The sequence below is a fragment of the Polyodon spathula genome, chromosome 3 (genome assembly GCF_017654505.1).
Source record: "Polyodon spathula isolate WHYD16114869_AA chromosome 3, ASM1765450v1, whole genome shotgun sequence".
Classification (NCBI taxonomy): domain Eukaryota; kingdom Metazoa; phylum Chordata; class Actinopteri; order Acipenseriformes; family Polyodontidae; genus Polyodon; species Polyodon spathula.
In genome coordinates, this window is record NC_054536.1 from 50,595,379 (window position 1) to 50,611,546 (window position 16,168).

A 16,168-nucleotide genomic window follows, 5' to 3' on the forward strand; every position below is an offset into this window, starting at 1 on the left:
TCTTTTAAACACTGCAGAGGGTTCTGTAACATCATACAGCACAATCCGTGTCAGGGAAATACTCCAGGGTTTAAATTAGGATATATTTATTTTTACTAACTATGCTGGTGAAGCATTCCTTTAACTGAGCCACTGCAAAGACAAGCAATTTATGTAATTACTGCTAAAAGAGAAAAGTAGCCAGTATTAACACATATATGTATTTATTGTGTGGTTTTATTATTCAGAAACTGCATGACAGTAAGTAATAGCAGTATGAAAGAACAATAAAACAAAAGCTGTACTATTCTATTTACATGGTCTCTGTTACTGCCTTCCATACAACACAGAACAATATTTAATCCTGACACAACCCTCAGCCATTACTTTCAGGAGAAAGGAATTCGGCAAAGCTGCTTGTTGTGTGTATCTAATTTGTTTCCTACTAGCATTGTAACATTTTCCCCTTTTGTACACGCCTGCAGTTTTTAGTTTATTTCTGCACTTATATATGAATGCTGCAAAATAATTGACTTTCCTTGCCTTGTGACTGTCTGATCTGAACATAAGATTCAAGCACATGGTCACCTATTACTCATAGGAAGTGCATGAACAATAGACAACAATGCTTTATTCAGTTACACTCTTGCTTTGGGTTCTTCTGATGAAGGAAACAGGAAAGAAAGCTATTCTGGTTTTTAGAAATCTTCTTGGTACTTCTGTCAAAAGATTCTCTGCAGCTGTACAAATTAATACAGAAACCAGGAAATTGTTTTGGTATTCATATTATTCAATTTTAAAATCTCATCTAAAGAAACGCCATTTTGTTTTGCTATCAAATACTTTTTTAATCATTACCAGTTCAACAGTACAATGACAAGCAGTGAAAATAGTACAGTCATATAAAGACCAGGGAAATACATCTTTAAATCTTAGGGATACAAAAGCATACAAAGCAGCTACGGTACCACAGTTGTAACATTTTTACAAACAAATTGTATCACTATGGTATAACTAAAATACACTAGTAATCCATAGCAAATCTTAAGAACATTCTACTGTTGAACTGTATTTATTGTCCAGATTTGTTTTTAAAGGTTATTATCAGTTCTGGTGATGTAACGCTTCATTCATGTCCGGAATGTAACCGGTCAGTGAGGCCTGCTGCCAGCTAGCCACCCCCACTGTCTGTGCACAAAGAATATTCAGTTTTCATGGACCATTTGTTACAGACTGCAGCAAAAAGAGCCTGGGGATTACTCTAAATGCTGCCCACACAATAAAACTCATTGATTTGTAAAAACTATTGTTTTTTTAATGGGGAATAAAATTGGCTGCATTTCACCAGACACCTTAGTATATTGGAACTTTTCAGGGTTTAGAACAGGACCTGGACTTACCTAAACAAACGTGTGCAACTATTTTCAGAATGTATGTACTTTATTTATTTCCTTGGGTGTACAGATTGAACTGGCCAGGTGTACAGGTACATTGTCACTGCCTAGCACACCTCTGAGCCTGAGTTCAAGGTTCTAATGATTCCTTGAGACAGTTTCATCCTTTGTAGCAGGGATGAGCCATTGTAGCTTGCTGGTTAGGAATGCTAATCTGAGTCTCATGATGCATCTGCTTTATGAGTTGCTATCATGGTGTAAATATGCAATTAAAAAGTATTTTATCAGCTATTTAAAAAACGACATATGATAGAAGTGGTCTGTGTTCATGATATCTAGAGATACAATATTTAAATAACACTGTAATGACTGTAACTCTGAATAGCAATAATATTGCTTCATATATTCTTCATCCCATTCAGAACGTTGTTTTTTTTCATAACTGGATATGGGTAAACAAAGTAAGTGTTACACCAAAGTAACAAGTGGAAAACTAACCCTTATAGAACATGGTTCTGGACATACCAACTGACTGAAATCACACTCATCTACACACACAGTTACATTTCTTTGCAGAAACTACACAATTCAAATATACTTAACCAAAGCAGAAACAAAATAAAAACAGCTTGTTTTATTAGAAAACATTGTCCTATACAAAATGGAACAGTACAACAGTTTAACATACTTTTTCAATGATTATTTTATACACTTCCAGCTATTATTATGTTTATATTATTATTTGTACTTATTATTATTATTATTATTATTATTATTATTATTATTATTATTATTATTATTATTATTAATAATAATAATAATAATAATAATAATAATAATAATAATAATAATAATGGTTTCTATATGAATGTACGAAAGACAGTTTGCAACCATAATGCATTGTAATTGAAAACTGCTATCCATGCAAAAGGAATAGGTATTCACTACTGAGGTATTGTACATTCATAGATATTCAAGTAATGTCAAGATCAGTCTTGCTTGATATGCCATGGTGTTTTACATTACTTTTGTTAAATTGTCTGTAGAAGATACAATCAACTAATAAAAGAAAACCTTTAGCTTTTTATTACTAAAAAGGCTAAAATTACCCTTTCCACCAGAGATCGGAAATACCCATTTGTTTCTTTTTTTGTTGTTGTTAAATAAGAACAAACAAAACAGAGCAGCTCCACCTGAGGTAAACAAGACGGAAACCTTCCTGTTATGATAAAATGAATAAGAAAATCTGATTGTCGCAGCACAAGAACAGAGTTCACAGAAAAACTGATACCGGAATAATATGTAAACAACTTACAGAATAAATCAGTAATACATGTGTATAAATAATAATAGAATCAGTTTTGGTGCAAAAGATAAATACAACCATGACTCAAAACAGTTATCATGAACATGTTTACTGAACAGACAGTGAAATATGTATTTACCAAAGGCTGAAAGTAGGCTTGCTACTATTCAATTTGTATTTCTTTGCCAAATCGACGATTAATATCGACGCTTATTTTAGAAAGAATTTAGCGCTTTATTTTCAATTCAAGCAGAGAATGGGTGAAATTGACCATTATGCTTTAAAAAAAAAACAAAAAAAAAACTAATTTTTATCCATTGAGAAACGTCTCATTTAGCGAAACCCCTTTATCACATTCAACATGCAACAAAGCCATGGTTACCAACATTCTAATTGAAATAACGTTTGGTTACAGCAGAGCTATACCTTGTAGAGATAAAGATCCTAAACAAATTTAAAAATGTTTTCAAATAAATCGTAGAAAACACAGCCTACACATACTTTTATTGCATAAATTTTATTTGTAAAAATATGCACAGAATAAAACATTTGATAGTTGAATAGAACTAACTTGCACTTATTATTCCGAGTCTAGAGAATCACTGGAAGGCAAGGCAGACTGGTCCGCTTTGTCCTGCTTTGGAGACTTCAGCTGTCGGTCAGGGTAATGAAAGTGCACAGTCGGTGCAGGTCTTGATGATTGACAGTCATTTAAATGAATGACAGCATTCTAGCACAGCTTCAGTCAACGATGTCAGAACAGGGTGAAAGTGACAGTGACAGTAACAGTGAAACTACAGAACGACCACTGAGATGATTGACAGCGACCCCCAGCCATTCTGAGCAGAACAGAGACAGGACAGAAAGTAAGTACAAAAACTACACATACGAGAGATGATTTCTAAATGATTATTTTTGGTAAGAAAAAAAAAAAAAGCGAGTGTATTTACCAACATTTAACCTACATACATTTATTTCAGTCTAACTCATTTTTGGGGGGGAATTTGACGTTTAACGAGTTTACCGATTAATATCTAAATGTAGCAAGTGTGCTAACCCAGTATCATCAGTACAAAAGGATACACCACTGGACCAACCTATTCACAATGTAGCATACTAGAGAAGGGTACAGGCATTGGTCTCGTCAGGGATTCAGTCAACAGCAGGACGCCGTGGGTTCATCTCTGGCAAACTATAACACGTAAGTGGAACCGTACAGAAAGAACTGGCCAGCAACCTGGCAACGACGCACCTTCCTGGAAAAGCAAATGCAAAATAAGAGGTGCAAGAAAGTCACCGTTACACTCTCATGACGTTGCCAAGTGTTTTTATTCAACATTTTATTTTTGGGAGAGATTTTGCCTCAGAAGCTAATACATCATGTGTAGAGTGTCTTATTATTTATGAGATGTCATCTTGTGCAGTATGAACTGAGGGTGAATGTAGCAGGATAGCGTTAAGAATGAGATTCAGAGTCACAAAAAGCTGCAGTTTAAGTGTGTTTAACAAAGACAAATAAACAAGACATGAGGGCCAAAATAAAGGTTTGAACAAACAAATCCATTGACAAACAAAAGAAACGCACCCAAGCAGTGCTATCACGGTGTACTAGCGGAGGGTACAGCCTGCTACTCCCAGCTCCTCCTAACTACCGCTCCCAAACAAAGAATTGATCATCCATATGCAATATCAAAAGAATCTGAGATGGGGAAGATCCAGAAGTAACTATCCTCTAGTTTTTGATAATCGTACCCCAGAGCGTGCAGAGCATTTTTCTTAAAATAAAATCCTGTTTAAGCCACTGGATAGTGTGTGTGTGTGTGTGTGTGTGTGTGTGTGTGTGTGTGTGTGTGTGTGTGTGTGTGGGGGGGGGGCAGGTGTGTGAACGGTTTAGTCTTGGGTATACTCAGCCTCCTAGAGCAGCTGTACTGGCCAGGCCAGACTGTCTGGGTGTGTGTGTCAGGAATGAGGGTGCCGCTGAGATTTGGGAATGCCACCTGGTATTGCCTGTGAACTTGCTAGAACTAGTTCAGAAGCATAGTTGTGGGTTTATTATACACCCATTATTAAACAACCTTTCTCGGTCTCTCATCAAAACTTAAACTAGAAATTAAGAGTTTGGGGGTCATCTTTTGCTCCTGATCTATCATTTGAGACTCATATTAGGGAAGTTACTAAATTATCTTTTTGTCATTTAAGAAATATAGCCAAACTTAGACCAATTATTTCCATTTCTGATACCGAGAGACTGGGGCCTGCCTTTGTTTCATCTAGAATAAATGATTTTAATGCACTTTTTTCTGGTGTTCCAAAACGTGTAGCATCCTGCTTGCAGCTTGTTCAGAATACAGCCGCTAGAATTCTGACTAAAACCAGGAAATCACAGGTGAGATCACAGGATGCGGGTCAACAAAAGCAACACAGGAGGTAGGGCTTTTTCTTATAGAGCTCCTAAATTATGGAATACTCTGACTACTAAAAACATACTTTTATAAAATGGCTTTCTTATCTTAGCGGGTTTTAATGTAACCTTAAAATTGCTGCTTTTGTATTATTATGTGTACAGTGTCATTTAAATGCTCTGACTGTGGCAGTTGTATATACATGTATTGTGGTTTGTTCTTAATTTCTGCTATGTATTGTAGAGTGCTTTGCTATACTTTTGTATAAAAAGCATTATATAAATGCAATAAATAATAAAATAATATATGTTGTATATATCCTTTTGTGTGTGTGTGTGTGTGTGTGTGTATGTATCTTTGTCAATACCCCCACACAATGTTTCTACAACCATATATAGTTTACATTATGGGGAAAGACAGAAAAGCACATAAGACATTATTCTTCGGGTCTGTGTCGAATCCAGGTCTATTATTATAGGTTTTACTTCAGTCTGGTTTGAGTGAAAACGATGATGGTTTGGGTAGAATCACATTTGTTATACTACTTCTATCAATAATGTGACTGAACCTTTGAAGGCTGGTATTGTGTTATATGCATTTTGATCAAACTTGGTTCATGATTGAAAAATAAAACAAAACGTTGTTACAAATTAAGAAGGATGATGTCTCTATACTACTACAGTGGTAGGCCCAATAAATAAAAGTAAATTTGCTAGAATTAGTTTTCTTCACAAACTGCAATAACATTGTTGTTATAAGGTACACCAGGACTATGAATACTGATGACTTCTCAAACCAGTTCTCAGAAACACACAGCCTTCTTGTCACATGATATCTTCCCTAACCAATCCAAGGGCTGTCACCACTCCTTTGAAACAAAAATAGAAATGCCCAAGAATGAAGAGGAGCTCGTCAGGATCTGAATTAAACTAGAAATGGGACTGTGGCGGATTTGCAAACTCATACAAGCTCCACTCACAGGAATGCTTAACAAGCATAGTAATCACATTCACGTACACAGATGTGAGAACGATTTACAGAGTGTATACTGTTATTTAAATGTTTTGTTATTTTAAAAGAGATTCACCAGGGAATGTAAACACAGTTACAAAAATAAATCTAGCATAATTCTGAAGGAATTCAGAGCCTGAAGTTTTTTTTTTTTTGTTTTTTTTTACAAGAAACATCTTAAAGTGTTCTAAATTGGATATCTCACAAGTCTGTTTCTGGTTTGGGTACTATTACGTATAAAAATACGTTTTGAGAATCTAGCTTCCAGCAGGTCAATTTTTAACCTTTGTAATCTTTGTTGGGCGGCTCTTGAAGTGTATTTTTAAAACATAACTCATGATAACGTTCTAGACTCCTCCTTTCACAACAGTCTATAATATACCCATGCATTCAGAACTTATTTAATCCATCAACCATTCTGAAATTAACTTTCAAACTTAATGTCCCCTATTTCCAGAACACATGCTAATTCGCAGCTTCATAAGCCAGCCAGATACCACCGTGAAAAATCCTCAGATCTTATATTACAACAATTGCATAAAGAATTACAAACGTCATGACATGAAACTCATAAAAGGCACTTTTCAAGTGTATAGTTTAAGTGTATAAGTTTCAAATATATAGCGACACTGAAAAGTTTCATTAAAATATTATGGATATTGACCATTTTAAAAATGGTCAATAATCCTTAAAGCTGTGTGAATATCATGGGTAATTCACAATGTAGGAAAGAATGATAAGAACCTATATATATATTGATCCAGTTCATCCCAAAGGTGTTCAGTTGGATTATGTGGGGATTTTGCAAGTCAAGAAAGAAGGATGGTCTGTCTCATGTAACTTATGGGCAATACCAGCATGGATGGCTGCCTTATCATCTTGAAAGGTGCCCAGTCCAATAAGGTAGACACTATTCAGGGGTCAAAGGACCTAGCCCAACTTGCGTGTGCACAAATGTGTTAATTGTTTAATTGATTTTTAACTGACTTTTGATTTTTCACAGTGCTATTGTCCTGGCTCAGAATACTTCACAGCTTAAAATACTCATCTAATTTTACACTGTGACATCCATGTGAAATATTTCCCTTCTTATTGAGGCAAATGCAGTATGTTTTTACAATTGCTCTGCTCTGTAAAGGAAGTTAGCTGTACACAACAGTGGTAACTTAATATATTAGATTCAAACCAGACAAATACTTCAGCACGTTTTGCTCCAATACATTTAATGTTTTATGACATTGTAAACATCTCGTAGAATGCTGCTTTGATGTTGAGACACCCAATGAAGTCCTCGGGGTTCAATTTGTACAGGTCCAATTTGACTCTAGCTATTCCTTTTTTGTTAAAACGTCTACTATCTGAGATGAAAAAACAGAAAAAAAGATTAATTTGCACATTTAAATGTAATCTTCCATAACAGCTTGTGACAAAGTCTCCATCGGCAGAGGAAGAATTCCTGCTGGTTTCGCCTCCAGAGCCAGAGGGAGAGGAGCCGTCTCCAGCGCCAGAGGGAGAGGAGCCATTGCTGCCGTCTCCAGCGCCAGAGGGAGAAGTTCCACCACTGTCTCCAGAGCAGGAGGGAGAGCTGCACCAGTCCCCTGCAAGTGAGGGAGAGCCGCACAAGTCCCCTGTAACAAGGGTAGACTACACACTCCGCTCCCACCTCCGGTGCCAGGAGACTACACGCCGCTCCCACCTCCACTGCGAGGAGACTACACCCCACCTCCACCGGCAGGCGCAGAGCAGCAGGAGCTGCCTCTGCTTCCGCCACCTCTGTCGGCAGGAGCAGAGTAGCAGGAGCTGCCTCTGCCTCCTCTACCGACAGGAGCAGAGCAGCAGGAGCTGCCTCTGCCTCCGCCACCTCCACCGGCAGGAGCAGAGTAGCAGGAGCTGCCTCTGCCTCCTCTACCGACAGGAGCAGAGCAGCAGGAGCTGCCTCTGCCTCCGCCACCTTCACTGGCAGGAGACTACACGCCTCCGCCACCTCCATCGGCAGGAGCAGAGCAGCAGGAGCTGCCTCTGCTTCCGCCACCTCCACCGGCAGGAGCAGAGTAGCAGGAGCTGCCTCCTCCACCTCCATCGGCAGGAGCAGAGCAGCAGGAGTTGCCTCTGCCTCCGCCACTAGCAGAGGGTGAATGCCTGCTGGTATCACTTCCTCCACCAGCAGAGGGTGAATGCCTGCTGGTATCACTTTACCCACCAGCAGAGGATGAATGCCTGCTGGTATCACTTTCTCCACCAGCAGAGGGTGAATGCCTGCTGTGTATCACTTCCCCCACCATCACGAGGAGCTGGAGCTGCCTCTGTCTCCACCTCCATCAGGGGGAGAGGAGCAGGAGCTGCCTCTCCCTGCACCAGAAGGACCAGGACTAGATGCTGGCGGTCCTCAGCAGCCCTTGTATAGAACTGCCCGGCTGCAGTGGCCGATAGGAGGGCCAACACCCGCACCCCAGCTTGTCCTGACTCCCTGCCTTGCTTTGTCCAAGGATGCCTGCCTCGCTTCACCCAAGGATGCCTGCCTCGCTCCTCCCAAGGATGCCTGCCTCACTTCGTCCAAGGATGCCTGCCACGCTTTGCCCAAGGATGCCTGCCACGCTTCGCCCAAGAATGCCGGCCGCTCAGCATTGCCTGGGGTTGCCCGCCGCTCAGCATCGCCTGGGGTTGCCCACCGCTCCGCATCGCCTGGGGCTGCCTGTTGCTCTGCATCGCAGCAGGAAGTACTGTGGCCGGAACCCCACCAAGGGGAGCTGTCGGCCACGAAGAAGGGGCAGGAGGATTGCAGACCACCAACCCCAGCAGCAGTTTCGCTGCTGGAGATTGTGGGGGAGGTCAGTAGACCTGCTCCCACTGCAGCAGTTTCGCTGCTGGAGATTGTGGGGGAGGTCAGGAGACCTGCTCCCACTGCAGCAGTTTCGCTGCCGGAGATCGTGGGGGAGGTCAGGAGACCTGCTCCCACTGCAGCAGTTTTGCTGCCGGAGATAGTGGGGGAGGTCACGAGACCTGCTCCCACTGCAGCTTCTTTGCTGCTGGAAGTACTGTGGTTGGAGCCCCACCAAGAGGAGCTGCCGGCTCCAAGGAAGGGGGGAGGTAAGGAGACCACCCCCCAAGCAGCTTTTCCGCTGCCAGGACTACCCTGGCAGGAGTATGCCACCCCGCTGTCAGCATTGCTGCTGACAGCCTTACGACCTGTGGGCCCCTTGAAGCCTCCGGTCCTGGCCCAGGACTTTGTGCTGGACTTTTGGGCTTTTAAGGGGGGAGGTGGCCATTGAGGCCATGTGTGCTTTGCACGGGGTGGGGGGGTATATGTGACAAAGTTCCCTCCCCTGTGTATATTATTTGTTATATGTTGCATGTGATGTGTTAAATGTTGGTGTATAGCCATTGGTACACGGGATATAAACAGGTCTGTAACACAAGTGTTTAAAATGTATATTTGTATTTAGGCACGAGGATTGCACAGCACTTCATGTGCAAGTAAAAAGTAATAATATGTGAGCACAGGGAATTGAACTTTATTAATTCACGTGCAGTTGTACAGAGACTCCAATTGAATGATTGATTAGCAATTGAGTCTTGGTACAGCTGCATAAAAGCAACATGTTTTCACCCACTCACGATTGGGTGTTCGGTGAGTGGAGAATGGGATAGGAGACGGAGGTAGTAATTGCGGTCATAATAATATTAGAAAATATCTGCTCACCGTATTTTTGTTTAGTTTTAGTCCGTTTGTTTGTCTCTTTGTTTTGGCTGCATGTGCCGTGTTTGTTACCACCGTTTATTTTCTGTTCTGTTTATTTATTAAATGCTGAGCGAAAGCATTCGCTCAGCTCAACCAAACTCCACCTCTCTGTTTATTTTCCTGTTTCTGGTCTGACGCCACCCACACTTTGTGACACAGCTACAAAAATTGAGACACAAAATTCGGAAATCAATATCAAATTTTCTTAAAATACCTCTGTGGGATTTTCCTGCACTGAAAGTTGCAGATATGCAGGACCAACTTGGAAAATGCGCGATTCCCGCGATCCTGCGCTGAAATTCAAGCCCTGAAATATATAAGTCAGTCCAGGTGGTTCTTTATTTCTTGCTCCAAATATCTCATACAGCGCCTACTGCTCTCTAGACTCCTACCTCACCTTACCTCTAGGCTGTTTGCGACCCTTGTTATCATGACTGCAGCTCATTATTTGTGCGTGTTGAGTCATTTGCATTGCTTTTAAGCTTATATAGGCCACAGTGCTAAATAATTGCCTGGCTGCTAGGCAATTTGGATTTTGCAACCGCAATTGTTTGCACTACGCCTATCCTTACATCCGCCCCAATGTACTATGTAAATAAAGTATCACGATTTATTGATAGACTATGAATCCATTACAAAGAACTATATTCACTCCACATTGTCATTAGCCCATTATATTTCAGAAAGAACAATGCACCCAAAACCACCACCAGAAATAAACAATTTACACATTTTCAATTAGTATCTCACAGCAGTGTGAAGTTGTTAAGAAATTATTTTTGCTGACTGTTTTCAAGTAAGGCTTTAAAGTGGCATGACCAGGTGTGTGTGTCCATGTGGTTAGGGTGGGCACAATTGCGTAGCTGCTCCCCCAGTGCTTCGGTACCGCGGCGCATGCATAGCCCTTGGTTCTTTGGTGCTCACTGCATACGGCACATGGTGCCCAGCACTATAGCGTCAGTGCACAAACACAGTGCTGCACGGTACATGGTGCGTGCGGTGCTTGGTACACACAGTGCACGCGGCCGGGCAACTGCTTCACCGCCTTGAAATTACGGGACGCGTACTTTCACATTCCTATTTGTCCAGAGCATAGCGTTTCACTGCTTCTCTTTTCAGAGAAGCATTTACGAGTTTGCTGTTCTGCCATTCGGCCTGCTATTAAAGTGCGTGGATGCTATCCTGACCCTCCTGCGGCTGCAGGGGATCAGAGTAATAAACTGTCTCAACGACTGGCTGATCTGTTCCCAGTCCTGTTCCAACAGGGATTGCAGGACACCCTCATATTGTGCCAGAAACTATTGGGTCTGATGGCTGCAGCCGCATAGGCCATTCAGCTGGGTCTGCTTCGCATGCACCCGCTACAAGCGTGGCTCAGTGCGTTCAACCTCAACACCAAACACGACAGACACTCTCGGCTGACTGTCTCATGCATACTCGGCAGTCCTACACTGGTAGAGGACTACCTCTCACCTGCGCGAGGGTGTACAAATGGGAGTAGTGTTAAATTGTCAAGTGGTGATGACAAATGCCTCCAACTTGGGTTGTGAGGCGGTCTGGGAAAGTAGAGGAGTACGCATATCCTGGCGAGACTGCTAGACATACTTGCACATAAACCCTTGTTCTCAACCACTTACTCCCGGTGCTGAGCGGTACACATGTGGTGATCTGGACGGACAACACGACAGTGGTGGCGTATGTCCACCATCGGGGTTGCATCGCATGGCCTTCAGGCTATTAACATGGGCTCAGAGGAATTTGCTGTCCCTCCTCTCCAGGAAGGGTCTGCATCTGTCAGAGTGGCGACTCCACCCTCAGACAGTGGAGCGCATTTGGGAAGGCACAGGTCGGTCTCTTCGTCTCGGCAGATGGCCCAAAGCATTTTTGAACACTTTCCCACCTATACCTCGGTTAGAGGAAGCGTCAGTTCTCCTAGTGGCCCCCAAATGGCCCAGGAGAATCTGGTTTTAGTCCCTGTGCCAGTTGTTACACGGCCAGCCCTGGGAGATCCCACTGCGCATGGATCTCCTAAGTCAGGCAAAAGGGACTCTATGGCACCTGGAACCGGGCAGGTTCCGGCTATGGGTCTGGTCCCTGAAAGGGACCACTGGTTAGCCCTAGGGCTAACAGATGCGGTTGTGGGTACATTCCAAAGCGCTAGGGAAGATTCCACTAGGTCTTGTACACCTATAAGTGGCGGTATTTCCAAGTTTGGTGTCTGGCTGGAAGCCATGACCCAATATCTTAACCTATGCCAGTCATCTTAGTTTCTGCAAGAACTGCTTGATGCTGGTAGGTCACCTTCCACTTTGAAGGTCTATTTAGTGGCTATTTATGCGCGCCATGCCCCCATAGATTCAGTGTCTCCGGATAGGCATTTCTTGGCTACCGGATTTCTTAAAGGCACTTTGCGATTACTCCCTCCAGGAGGACAGTTCTCCCCAAATGGAGCCTTAATATTGTATTGGGGGCTCTCACGAAGGCCCCATTTGAGCCGATAGAGTTGAAGTACCTGTCTATGAGGACAGCCTTTCTTGTGGCTATCACCTCTGCTAAGCGGGTCAGTGAGCTGCAGGCTCTGTTTGTGCACAGCTCCTGTGTGCATATTTGGGAGGATGGCAGAAGGCTGTCTCTACGCACCAACCTTTCCTCCACAAGGTGATCACAGCCTTCTACATTAATCAGTCTGTGGAACTAGAGTCCTTCCATCCACCACCGTTTGCTTCAACAGAGGATGAGAGATTGAATTTCCTTTGCCCAGTGTGGGCACTAAGATGCTACGTGGACAGGACAAGAGCTCTATGTGAATCTGACCAGCTCTTTGTCACGGGACACGGACCCTAGGACAGCCCCTCTCAAAGCAGCGTCTGTCACATTGGATTGTGGACACAGTCTCGACTGCATATGATGGTGCTGGCTTGCCCCCACCTGGCAGGGTAGCCGCACACTCCACTAGAGGGTTGGCTACATCTTGAGCCCTCTTCAGAGAGGCCTCGATGTCCGATATCTGTACTGCTGCTAGCTGGGCTTCGCTGCATAATTTCTCCAGGTTCTACCACCTTAATGTGGTAGATCCTGCTCTGCCTTAGGCACAAGGGTCCTTGAGGGTGTAAGCTGATACCATTGGGTTATGTGATTCTGACGCATCCCTCATATGCTGTTGTGGCAATATATCAAATATCAACAATTACTTTTTTGGGGATCTGTTATAGTTTTTTTCTCTGACAAACATGTCTACAAAACAAAGTGTAATCTTTAATAAAATCTTGTTAGTATGAAATAAACAGTCTAGATAACGGATTTGCGAAATTATGGAAAACAAAATACTACAATTTACCCATTAATGTTTAAAAGTGCTCTATTAAAAAAAGCATACCAGTAACTCACATATCCACAAGAGTTATCATTACCAGAGTTACCAATACCATGACAAAATAAATCACCCTGACTCACATGAACCATCCACATTGGAAAATAAGGAGTCTAGTGATCACCCTTCTCACAGAAACAAGAGGCCAGGTGTCAGACAATTTAGGCTACTGTAGCTACCACTCCCAACAGGTGAGACTGGTATTCTATGGCCAAAGACTGGCTTTCGCTTATTTTTGTTCTATTGATGCTGATATGTTTTTGTTCTGACTCATAAATGATTGTGTATTGCTGAAGCATGGCTCTCTGTTTCTTGAATCTGATTGGTTATCAACAAATACATTTGACTGACGGGATGTCAGTCTTGTGAATTCTGAGTGTAATTTTTCATGTCCTTATTATGGATATGGTTACTGATACATACTGCTATATTACCAATAACTACTTATGGGGATATTATAGGTGGAATTAATTTAAAGGGGAATTATCATTACTAAAATGTTATATCCATAAATAAATGCAAGTTCTTACACACCTCTTAACCTCCTTCAAAAATTCAGTTTCTTCTTATATAAAATTTCTAGAAATATGTAAAACAACATGCAATGAAAACACTTTTAAAGAATATTTTTATCTTGCACTGTTACTTGGCTCATATAAATGATATAAACATGACCATTTTTTATAATATGGTGTTTTTGCATTGTATATTGCCTCATTGTGTATTGTATATATGGTAAAAAGGCAAAAAAAAGGACAATGAAATAGTTAAAAAAAAAAAAAAAAAAGAATTGATTTTTGTTCTGATCAGTGCTCAAGCAAACAGGAATATTTCATGGTATCCAAGAAGAAACCAGTAAATGTGTATTCCTCCCGATGGAAATTCAACCAATTTTAATGTCACAGTAAATGTACATTTTTCTCATGGTTATACTACGCATTTGCCATAGTTCGATACGTTTTTAAATATACTTTACCATATCTCTCTGTGCTTTACTATTCTTGCCTAGACTGGTGACATAAATTGGAAACAAGAACAAATATTTATTACTCGGCCTCCAGCATGTACAGTATATCAAATCCAAGGCAAGATCATCTCTGCAATTTCCATTGCTTTACTACACTTAACTGTTTTTAATATATAGCAAACTTTTCAAATTGGTTCAAATTTCAACAATTTATAAACATTTTTTTTTCCCTTGGTTAATTTTATTGTTAAGCCAGCACTGAGAGATGCCAAATCTTGGGAAGGTAGAAATGAAGGTAGAAGTAAATGCAACAGCACATGATAGACTGCAAAGCAATATACATTGGTATAAATGAAACTGGCTTGAATACTACAGAATTCATAACTGCCACTGAATGGTTTCTGTCAATCAAATGGTCATTTCTATAATTTCTACTTGTTCTACTGAAAGATATAAATTAGAGATTCAGCTTTATAATAAAACAACAAATTATGACATAACATGCATAAAATGAAAAATAACATGCAAAAACTAATTTCACACTTGGACAAAAATATTTGGGCAATTAACAGATTTAGTATGAAACCCATTCATTGCTAATTATTGACAATTATCATGATTGAAACCAACAACTGATGATAACTACAGAAAAATAACATTGGACACTTGTGATTCAAAAAAGCAACAAAAATTGTTAAAACTAAAGAGAACAACAATGATCTCAAAATGGCAGTGATACAACTAAACAAAAAAGGAGAAACTACCAGAAAAATAGCAGAAAGACTTGGTTTGCCAAAAAGCACTGTGTGGGCTATTATTGACAGGCACAGGAGAACAGGAACTACTGCAACTAGCTCCAGCTGTGGAAGACCAAGAAAGATAAATCTTCTGAAAAATCTGGAAGAAGAATCGTTCGAGCAGCCCGGCAAAATCCTTGGATTACTGTAAAAGATTTGACACAAAAAAAAGTAGTTTGCCACATTTTAGGCCTTCTTTTCAATCACATATGTGAACGGGGTTGCAGACCTAAAATATATATATATATATATATATATATATATATATACACACACACACACACACACACACATACAGTACTGTGCAAAAGTTTTAGGCAGGTGTGAAAAAATGCTGTAAAGTAAGAATGCTTTAAAAAATAGACATGTTAATAGATTTATATTTATCAATTAACTAAATTCAAAGTGAGTGAACAGAAGAAAAATCTAAATCAAATCCATATTTGGTATGACCACCCTTTGCCTTCAAAACAGCATCAGTTCTTCTAGGTACACTTGCACAAAGTCAGGGATTTTGTAGGCATATAGTCAGGTGTATGATTAAACAATTATACCAAACAGGTGCTAATGATCATCAATTCAATATGTAGGTTGAACACAATCATTAACTGAAACAGAAACAGCTGTGTAGGAGGAATAAAACTGGGTGAGGAACAGCCAAACTCAGCTAACAAGGTGAGGTTGCTGAAGACAGTTTACTGTCAAAAGTCATACACCATGGCAAGACTGAGCATAGCAACAAGACAAAAGGTAGTTATACTGCATCAGCAAGGTCTCACAGGCAGAAATTTCAAGGCAGACAGGGGTTTCCAGATGTGCTGTCCAAGATCTTTTGAAGAAGCACAAAGAAACGGGCAAACGGGTCTCCTCAATGCTGAGAAGTACAGGCAGATACTTATCCATCATGCTATACCATCAGGGAGGCATCTGATTGGCCCCAAATGTATTCTGCAGCATGACAATCACCCCAAACATACAGCGAAAGTCATTAAGAACTATCTTCAGCGTAAAGAAGAACAAGGAGTCCTGGAAGTGATGGTATGGCCCCCACAGAGCCATGATCTCAACATCATCAAGTCTGTCTGAGATTACATGAAGACAGAGAAGCAACTGAGGCTGCCTAAATCCACAGAAGAACTGTGGTTAGTTCTCCAAGATGTTTGAGCCAACCTACCTGCCGAGTTCCTTCAAAAACTGTGCAAG